Genomic DNA, 9592 nt, shown 5'->3' with positions numbered 1-9592 from the left:
TTTGTACTTTTATCAATATTCTGTGCTTCTGTGGTTTTGGGGGAAGAAATAGTCACTTGTCTAGAAGATAAAGGGCATTATTTGTTCTCATCTGGAATGAGAAAATTCCTCTTGAGCAGTTTACCAGGGTTGCAAGCAAAAGAGGACAAACATATTCTACCACCCCCTGGAAACTTTTCATGGTGGTAGAATTTGTGGAGCTGAGTGACACAGGCTCTCTATTGTAACTCACCAAACTCAAGATACTGTGACTAAAACCCATGTGGTAGAATTTGTGGAGCTGAGTGACACAGGCTCTCTATTGTAACTCACCAAACTCAAGATACTGTGACTAAAACCCATGCCACTCCTGTGTGGTTGGCATGTCTTAGTTCAATGTCAATTTTGTTCCAAGAGATCAAAACCATACATTCTTACGTGAAATCCTTACCATCAGAGTATTGTTTAATGTCTTCTCATTTTATGATAAACTTTTTTCTTCAGTATTAAATTGGTCTATATAATCATTTCAGTTCAGATATTTGACCAACATCATTACAGAGAAACTTTGATTTTCCATAATTTTCAAAACATGGTTGGAATTTGTGGAGCATGTTGGCAGGGGGAAGGTAGCCATAGGCCTCACTATCTTTAAATCTGCAGAGGAGTTATCCTCTGATTCTTGGGGTGCAAAGTGACATTCCATTAAGGCATAATAGCAGGATGAGGGGCTGACAGCTCAACAGAGATTTCTCAGCAGACATTTCCACAAAAATAGTGCCCGAAAAGTTGTGTAGATGATAAAGTTTTGACTCAACTGGAGTCCAGACTCCTTAGTAGCTAAGCCAGGCATTCAGTTGAAACCCTCAAACAGGCATGCATTTAAAGTAAAGATCTAATTCTGACTACTTTACGCTATCTTTTGCAAGTTCTTTGCTCTAGAACTAAGGGCAAAACTGAAATAAACTCATCCTTAAAAAGACAAAAAACAAGGCTGAAGAAAATAAAACAATTTACCTGTAACCAAATGCCTCCAAAGCAGAAAGATAGCATAATCCACAATCTATAATATATCATTCATAAAGTCCAGCATATAATAACAGAAAGTACTAGACAAGCAAAAAGGTAGGAAAGCATTGCCCATTTTCAAGAAATAAAAGAGCTTATAGGAGCCAAGCCACAGTCGAACTACATGTTTAAATTATCAAACAATGTTTCTAAATACCAATTAGAAACCTGTACATGAACTTGGAAATGAACAGCTAAGCAATTGGATGGGAAAGATGTCAGCAGAAATAGGAAGCTACCCCTAAAAAGAATTTTTTTAAAAAGAAAATGCCAATCTTATATATTTCAGAAAATAGAAGGGAAGATATATTCACATTTACTTCATAAACCAGCACAATCTTGACAAAGACGTTAAAAGGAAAAAAAAAAATATGCATCTGATATGGTTTGCCTCTGTGTCCCCACTCAAATCTCATCTAGAATTGTACTCCCTGTGTGTTGAGGGTAGGGACCTGGGAGGAGGTGATTGGATCATGAGGCCGGTTTCCCCCATGCTATTCTCCTGATAGTAGAGAAGTTCTCATGAGATCTGGTTGTTTGATAAGTGTCTGGGATTTCCCCTTATGGCTGGCTCTCTCTCCTGCTACCATGTAAGAGGGTGCCTGTTTCTCCTTTGCCTTCTGCCATGATCGTAAGTTTCCTGAGGCCTCTCCAGCCATGCAGAAGTGAGTCAATTAAATCTCTTTTGTTTATAAATGACCCAGTTTCAGTCAGTGTGAAAACTGACTAATGCACCATCACTCCAAAATTCCTTTATAAGTATTAGCTAGTTAAATTTACCAATATACTTGAAATCATGATTAAATGAGTTTTATCCTAAGAGAGAAAGATTAGGTTAACATTCATAAATCAATCATCACCCCATCTATCAATACACATAATAAAGAAGAAAACATAATCATCTCAATTAAGAAAAATTATTCAATTAAAATTCAAAATCAATTAGCTATAGAAATATTAGCAAACTAGAAATAGAAACTTCGTTAAGATGACAAAGGTATTTATGGAAAACCTACAGGGAATACAGGTAATATATTTAATGATGACAAAACAGATGACAAAAACTTTCCCTCCTATATTTGGGAAGAAAAAAGTTCCAATTTTACCATCAATGTTTTAAAAATATTGTCCTACAGGTCCTAGCTAGTACTAGGAAAAGTAATAGGAAAAGAGGAAAAAAGAAAGAAAGAATGAATGAAAGATAAAAAAGCATGTTTAAATAAAAGGAAAAATAAAACTGCATTCCTATAATGACATAATTGTGTGTATCAAATATGTAAATCAAAGCCATCTATAAAGAAACTACTAGAAATGATAAATTAACTTAGCAATATTGCTGGATACAAGGGATATAAAGTAAATGTAAAAACATCAATGCATGTCCATAGAATAGCCCCCAAGAAACAAAAACTGGAAACCCAAATTTAGGAAACTATTGTTTTATAATAGTTTCAAAAATTAAAAATGCAGGAAGATATTAACAAACATGTAAAAACTCCATACGACAAAGTATAAAAACTTGTTTGATAGTTTGAAATTAAAGATGTTCAAAAAACCCCAGAAAAATATGTTAATTTAAAGATTGGCAAACTTGATTTATTGAGATGTCATTTCTCCTAAATTTATCTATAATTTCAAGGCAGTTCCAACAAAAATTACAGCAGAATTTTTTTGCAGAAATTGACATGTAGATTGAAGAAACCTATTTAAAAATGAAAACTTCATTATGTGGCTCTTGACTAGCCAACACAATCTTGAAGGAGAAACACAAAATTGGAGGATTTTAGTACCAGATTTTAGTACATATTGTAAAACTAGAATAAGTAAGACATGATGCTGTTGGAGTTAGGATAAAAAAAATACCAATAGCACAAAATAGATATTCTAGGCCTAGATCTCCACACGTGTAATCGGCTGATTTTTGTCAAACTTAATCTGAGAAAGGAGATTATTTTCAGTAAATAATGGTGGAACAACTAGATAATTATATGGAAAAAAATTGAAGTTTTCTCATATCACATACAAAAAAGTAATTTGACATGGTTCGCAGGCCTAAATGTAAAAGTTAGCTCTATAAATATTCTAGAATAAAATATGTTCATAAGTTTTGAGTTGGAAAACATTTCTTGGGTGAGATCAAGAGTCACTAATAATAAACAGAAAAAGTTAATTGGACTTAGCTAAAATGTAAATATTTTGCTTATCAAAAAACAATATTGCAAAAGTGAAAGTCAAGCTACAGACTTGGAAAAGGTATTCTTAAAACATGTATCTGACAATTAGCTTCTATTAAGTTTATATGAAGAACACCTATAACTTAATTATGAAAAGAAAGACAACACAATTAGAACATAGACGAAAGACTTGAACATTTTACCAAATCTTTATATAAGAATTCCCACAGCACATATGAAAAGTTGTTTGGTGCCACTGAATCATTGGAAAAATGCAAATTGAAACCACAGTGTGATGCGACAACACCCTCATTTGAATGATTGAAATGAAAAATACTAAAATATCAAATATTGGTGAGGATATGGGACAACTAGAACCCCTTGTATTATTGGTGTCCATGTAAAATAGAATAGCTGTTATGGAAACCAGCAGTTTCTTAAAAGTTAAATATCCCAAACGAGAGAGCTGGAGATGAGACTGGAAGAAGCCACATGTAGAAGGAAAAGTTGGAGGTCGCAGTAGGACCGAAGATCCTCTTACACCCCAGCCTACAGTCTTCTCTGTTAGAATGGATGCAGGTCCCTGTCGTCTTTGCATATCTGCAGTAGCTTTTTGGTGAGGTATAGGATTCTGTCTTTTAACAGGCTTCTGACATTTTCTCTTAAGCCTTGCTTACTCCCTCCACCAAGTGGAAAATAGATGTACTGTCTTCTTCTCAGTTTCTCCTGTGTCCAGCAAACTTGTCTTGTTTGAATAAAGAAAGGATGAAGCTACTTTATTGAACAGGGAGGTCTCACATCATTGGCAAACTGACAAGTGAGGCTGTTTTCTTCGTACACTGAGAAGGGGAGGCTTTTGGGACCCCTTGCAGAAAACGCAACCATGTACACATGTACTTTTTGGAATCTTTGTCTCTTCAAACTAGTTTGTTCTTAGTTGTATGAGAGAAGGTGATGTCTTGCCTCAGTTGTAAATGATTATTGTGCTTTTAGTAATTAAAAAAATCCTCTTTATAAATTATGTAACCTTTAGATTTTAATAAAATCATTTCAGGATTCATCAGTTTAAATCTTATGCCCACCTCCTTCTATACTCTTTACAGGATGTTCCTGTAAGATTCTTTACTCCTTTTTATGTGTGGCCTCATAAATAAGTTAAAGAAAAATAACAATTTTCTAATGACTGATTGTCTGATTGCTACATTACCAAACTTTTTCTGGCTATGTTTCAGGTATAAGTTAAGAATCTCCTATGGTGTTTTTAGAAGATTAACTTTAAAATAGATTCTTCATTAAGATGCACAGTATTGATTTTTAAATTTGATTATTTAAATGGGAAAAAATCCTAGGATAAGAATACAGCGACTATTCATGCCAATCAAACTTATTTTTAGTATGGAAGAGCACCAGAACTAATGACAAGCATCATTAGATATAGAGGCGCCACAGAAACTGAAATTCTTCATACATATAAAATAAAAGTCTTCACAATAAAGCGAATAATATGACGTCTTACACAGAAAATAACACTTGCAAATTGTAATGAAGATTCCTGAAATATAAAATAAGTGCCTGTATGCATAATAAGATCTTGGCTAACTATGAGCTATGGGGAGATATTAAAATAAGAAAATTCTCATATACTTGGCGAGTTTTTGTTAGTCAATGTATCAATCATTGTGACAATCTTTTTCACCAGCCAAATTCTTCTTATTTCTATCCCCTTCATTATCCTTGGTGGAGAATCTAATGAGCAGTGAAATGTCCAAAATATAGGAATCTGGAAGAAGTAAAGATCCTTAATAAATCAGCATGAGAAAGTCGGTTCCTGCTAATGTTTCCTGAAACAAACCAAAGGAGTCAATCATCAGGTATACAAAGATGCCATATTCATCACAATTGCTTATAAAAATCCACTATAATTTAATTTACAACTCTTTTTTTAGAAATAGCCCTTGTGTAAATAATAATCACTTGACCTGATGCTAAATTGACCTTAAGATAAATCATTAGACAATTTCCAAGAAAATTGGCAAATAGCATTTGCATTATTACTGCTATTAGAGTATGGGAGATTTGGATAATTTATAAACAAATAAACCAAACAGCTGGATGATGCAGAATTCATCAGACTGAAAACCACTTCTGGGGATTTAAGAACAGACCCCTTGCCATTAGTCTTAGGCAGTGTCACAGCTCTTCTGATGCAGACGTAAAAGCTTTCATTGTTACTTTAAAACCCCAAGTGTAATAACAGCATAGATTTTCTCCCCAGCTGAGTCTAACTTCCACACTGACAATTCCTATAACTAAAAGGAGCAGGAGGGGACATTCCTTACACTGTCTTGTGAATGCACACCTCTTTCTTTTGTTCGGCCCTGATCAGAAAACTCATTGTTCTATGCCATATATTCCAATTGCTAAAGCATATGTTACACGTATCAGATAGGAGATCTGATAACCCTAACCTTTTCTGAATATATACTTCTACTTGCAAACCTTTTCACTGGTCCTAACCAAATTATTTCCAGCCTTCAAGGGGAATGTTCTAAAGAAAATCTCCAGGAAAATAGAAAGATTAAATATACAGCAAAGTCATTACGCAAATGTAAGGTGATTCAAAGCTATCCTGAATGAACAAGATAAGGTATAAAAATGGAAGAAAGACGTTGTAGCACAACATTTCTAGCACATCTCAGATTATTTCAAATTCTTTTTCAGTGAGACCACTATATGGTTATTAATAAAGCCACATATAATGTTCAACCATGTACCCTCTTTTACTAAACCACAAAAGGCTGCAATTTTTTTATTTCATGCTTATACTTTCATTTATTCATGTTTAGAGTCATATGTAACCTAAAGATGCAATTACCATTTTTAAGGGCCTTCCTGCTTTAATATACAGCAAAGGGCCTGTGTTAAGGGCGCTGGAGACTCTTCTACAAAATGCCTCCTAGCCTGCTGGTTTACTCCACATTCAGGAAATACAACATTTCAAAATACTTAGGGACATAATTTTGTGGAGCAAATTTAAATTCCATCCAATAAAATTAGAAAATGAACAGAAGTTCTGGGCAGTTTAAAATGACATTGTGCATACCTTATTAAATTTTAAAGAATAAACTGTACAAAGTATGTTTTTAGACCATAATGGAACTAAATAAGAAATAACAGTAATACACTTAGAAAATCCTAAAATATTTAGAGATCAAACAACACACTTCTCAGTAACACATGGGCCAAAGAAAAAGTCTCAAAAGAAATTTTAACATATTTTGAATTAAATGAAAATGAAAACACATGATATCAAAATTTGTGAGCAGTAGCAGTGATTACAGGGAAATTTATGCATTTAATGCATTCATTAGAAAAAAATAAAGACCTAACATTAAAAATGTAAGTTTCAACCTTAGGAAACTAAAAAAAGAAGGGAAAATTATATTCCAAAAAGAAATAATGAAAGAGCAGAAATTGGTAAATTAAAAGCAAGAAGTTTGTAGTGAAAAATGAGGAAACCAAAAGCTGGTTCTTTGAAAATATCAGTAAAATTGTGAAACTTTTCATTATACTAACCAAGAACAAAAAGTGAAAAGTCACAAATTACTAATATTAAAAATGAAAAAAGGTCACACCACTACTGATCCCACAGACATGAAGAAAATGTTGAAGGAATATTACGAAGAATTCTATTCCCATAGATCTATAACTCAGATGAAATAGAACAATTCCTTGAAAGCAAAAATCTTCCAAAACTCAAGCAAGGAGAAATGCATAATTTGGCCTGCATGTATTAAATGTATTGAATCAACAATTACAAACATTTCAAAATAGAAGTCACCAGATACAGATGGTTTCACTAGTGAATGCTACTGGACATTTCAAGTTGAAAATAGTATCAATTCTGTCCAATCTTTTCCAGAAATAGAAGCAGAGGAAACAGTAACTCATTCTATGAGGCCAGCATTACACAAATAGGAAAACTAGACAAAGACATTGAAGAAGAAAACCATAGAACACTATCACTCATGAACACAGATCCAAAATTCCTCAACAAAATATCAGCAAATGGACTCCAACACTGTATAACAATAATGATATACCACGACCAAGTACAATTTATTCAAGGTGTGTAGGCAAGGCTGGGTTAACATGAATAATCAATTAATGTAGTTAATCATATCAACTGGCTAAAGAACACATACCATATGATTATATAAATAAATGTGATGCAGAGAAAGCACTTGACAAAATCCAACACTAAATACATGATGAGACATTTTCAGCCAATTAGAAAGAGAGAGGAACTTTTTTTTATCTTAGTAAATAATATCTACAAAAATTCTAAGCTAACATCATTAATGAGGAGAAGCTAGATGCTGTCCTTCTAAGATTGGGAGCAAGATAAGGATATCTCTTCTTCGATTCCTGTTCAACAATGTGCTGGGAGTTCTAGCTAATGTAATAAGATAAGAAATGGAAATAAAATCTATACAGATTATGAAGAAACAAGTAAAACTGTCTTTGTTTGCAAATGATATAATTGTCTGTAAAAAAAATTCCAAAATTCTAGGAAAAAAAACCTTCTGGAGCTAATATTAATTGATTATATCAAGGTTGGAAGATACAAGGTTGATATAAAAAGTCAGTTGCCTTGGAATGCACCAGCAGTGAAACACTAGAATTTGAAATTAGAAACATGATGCCATTTACTCTAGCACCAACACATGAAATATAGTCCTCCCTTGGTATCTGTGGGGATTGGTTCCAGGATTCCCCGATCAAATTAAATATACATATATTTTATCTGCAGTTGGTTGAATGCATGGATGCAGAAGGCCTAACTGTACTTAGATATAAATCTAATTAGAGTAAAATGAAGTCTTTTTCAAAAATAAAAAGTAATGAGCTTTTCAGCCAAAAAATAACATGAAGAGAACATAAATGCATATTGTTAAGTGAAAGAAGCCAGACTGATAAGGTTACATACTGTATGATTACAACTATATGACATTCTGGAAAAGGCAAAATTATGGAGGCACGAAAAATTAGTGTTGCAAGGGGATGGGGAAGAAGAGATGAATAGGTGGAGCACAGTAGATCATTAGCGCACTGAATATTCTGTATGATATTGTAATGCTGGATACATGACCCTAAGTGTTTGTCAAACCCATAAAGCTATACAAAACAAAGAATAAGCCCTAGTGTAAATGTTGGACATTAGTTAATAATAATATATTGAGGGAGAAAAAGAATTTGTAGGAATGCAAGAACTGAAGAATGCAAGTCCTTTAATTATTAGGCCCAGAGAGACATTAAAATGAGACTACAATCACACTCTACTCTCCCCTTTGAGCTACCTGTTTCTCTCTTGAAACTGCTTTCTGTTGCCACAAGTAGCTGTAAACTAACCTAACAGTGCCACACTGGACACTATAACTTATATCCTGTAGCTTACAAATGTAAAGCCAATCTCTAATCAATGCTTTTCTGTAAAACGATAAGAATTTCTGACAACTTTTTATCAGCCCATTTCTGGTCCCTGTTTTTTGCCTTTAAAAATCTGCTTCTTGCTAATTGGAGTGTATGACCCAAAGAAACTCTCTACTTTTATTTATTTATTAATTATTTATTTATTTAGACAGAGTCTCGCTCTGTCGTCCAGGCAGGCTAGAGTGCAGAGGTGTGATCTCGGCTCACCACAACCTCCGCCTTCCAGGTTCAAGTGATTTTCCTGCCTCAGTTTCCCAACTACCTGGGATTACAGGTGCATGCCACCATGCCTGGCTAATTTTTGTATTTTTAGTAGTGACGTCATTTCACCATGTTGGCCAGGCTGGTGTCCAACTCCTGACCTCAGGTGATCCGCCCACCTCTGCCTCCCAAAGTGCTGGGATTACAGGCATGAGCCACCCACCGCTCCCAGCCTATACACTCTCTAATTTTGACTCAGATTCTTCCTTTTAGGTCAACAGTATCAATAATGGTTCAACAATGGTGCCAAGGGTACCACACCAATGCAAGTAGTTAATAATAGTAGAAACAATGTGGGAGGGGTAAGTAATGTAACCTGACAATGGATTCATTTTGCCCGCTGCCCAGATCGAGCTGATTTATTAAGACAGGGGAATCACAATAGAGAAAGAGCTTAATTCATGCAAAGCTGGCTGAAGATGAGACAGGAGTTTTAATATTACTGAAATCAGTCTCCCACAAAATTTGGAGGCTATGGTTTTTCAAGGATAGTTTGGGGGAAGAGGGGGCATGCTGAGGAGGTTAAGGGGCTGGGGGGAGTGAGGGAGGTGAAGGGATGGGTAGACAGTGGGTGCTTGCTGCTGACTGGTTGAGGATGCAGTCCATGTGCAGGAAAT

The 9592-nt window shown here is 34.5% G+C and overlaps 1 non-coding gene across 1 annotated transcript; it reads right to left on the bottom strand.

Moving 5' to 3' along the window:
- Positions 1–475: 475 nt before the first annotated feature.
- On the bottom strand, positions 476–540 carry LOC115838469. Its single transcript, XR_004033494.1, has one exon. It is a non-coding gene; the product is annotated as a small nucleolar RNA SNORD78 (small nucleolar RNA).
- Between the last annotated feature and the right edge of the window lie 9052 nt (positions 541–9592).

This window comes from Nomascus leucogenys, chromosome 14, assembly GCF_006542625.1.
Source record: "Nomascus leucogenys isolate Asia chromosome 14, Asia_NLE_v1, whole genome shotgun sequence".
NCBI classification, from domain to species: Eukaryota; Metazoa; Chordata; class Mammalia; order Primates; family Hylobatidae; genus Nomascus; species Nomascus leucogenys.
Note: the sequence above shows the minus strand (reverse complement) of the source record. Positions and strands in the feature narration are given on the sequence as shown.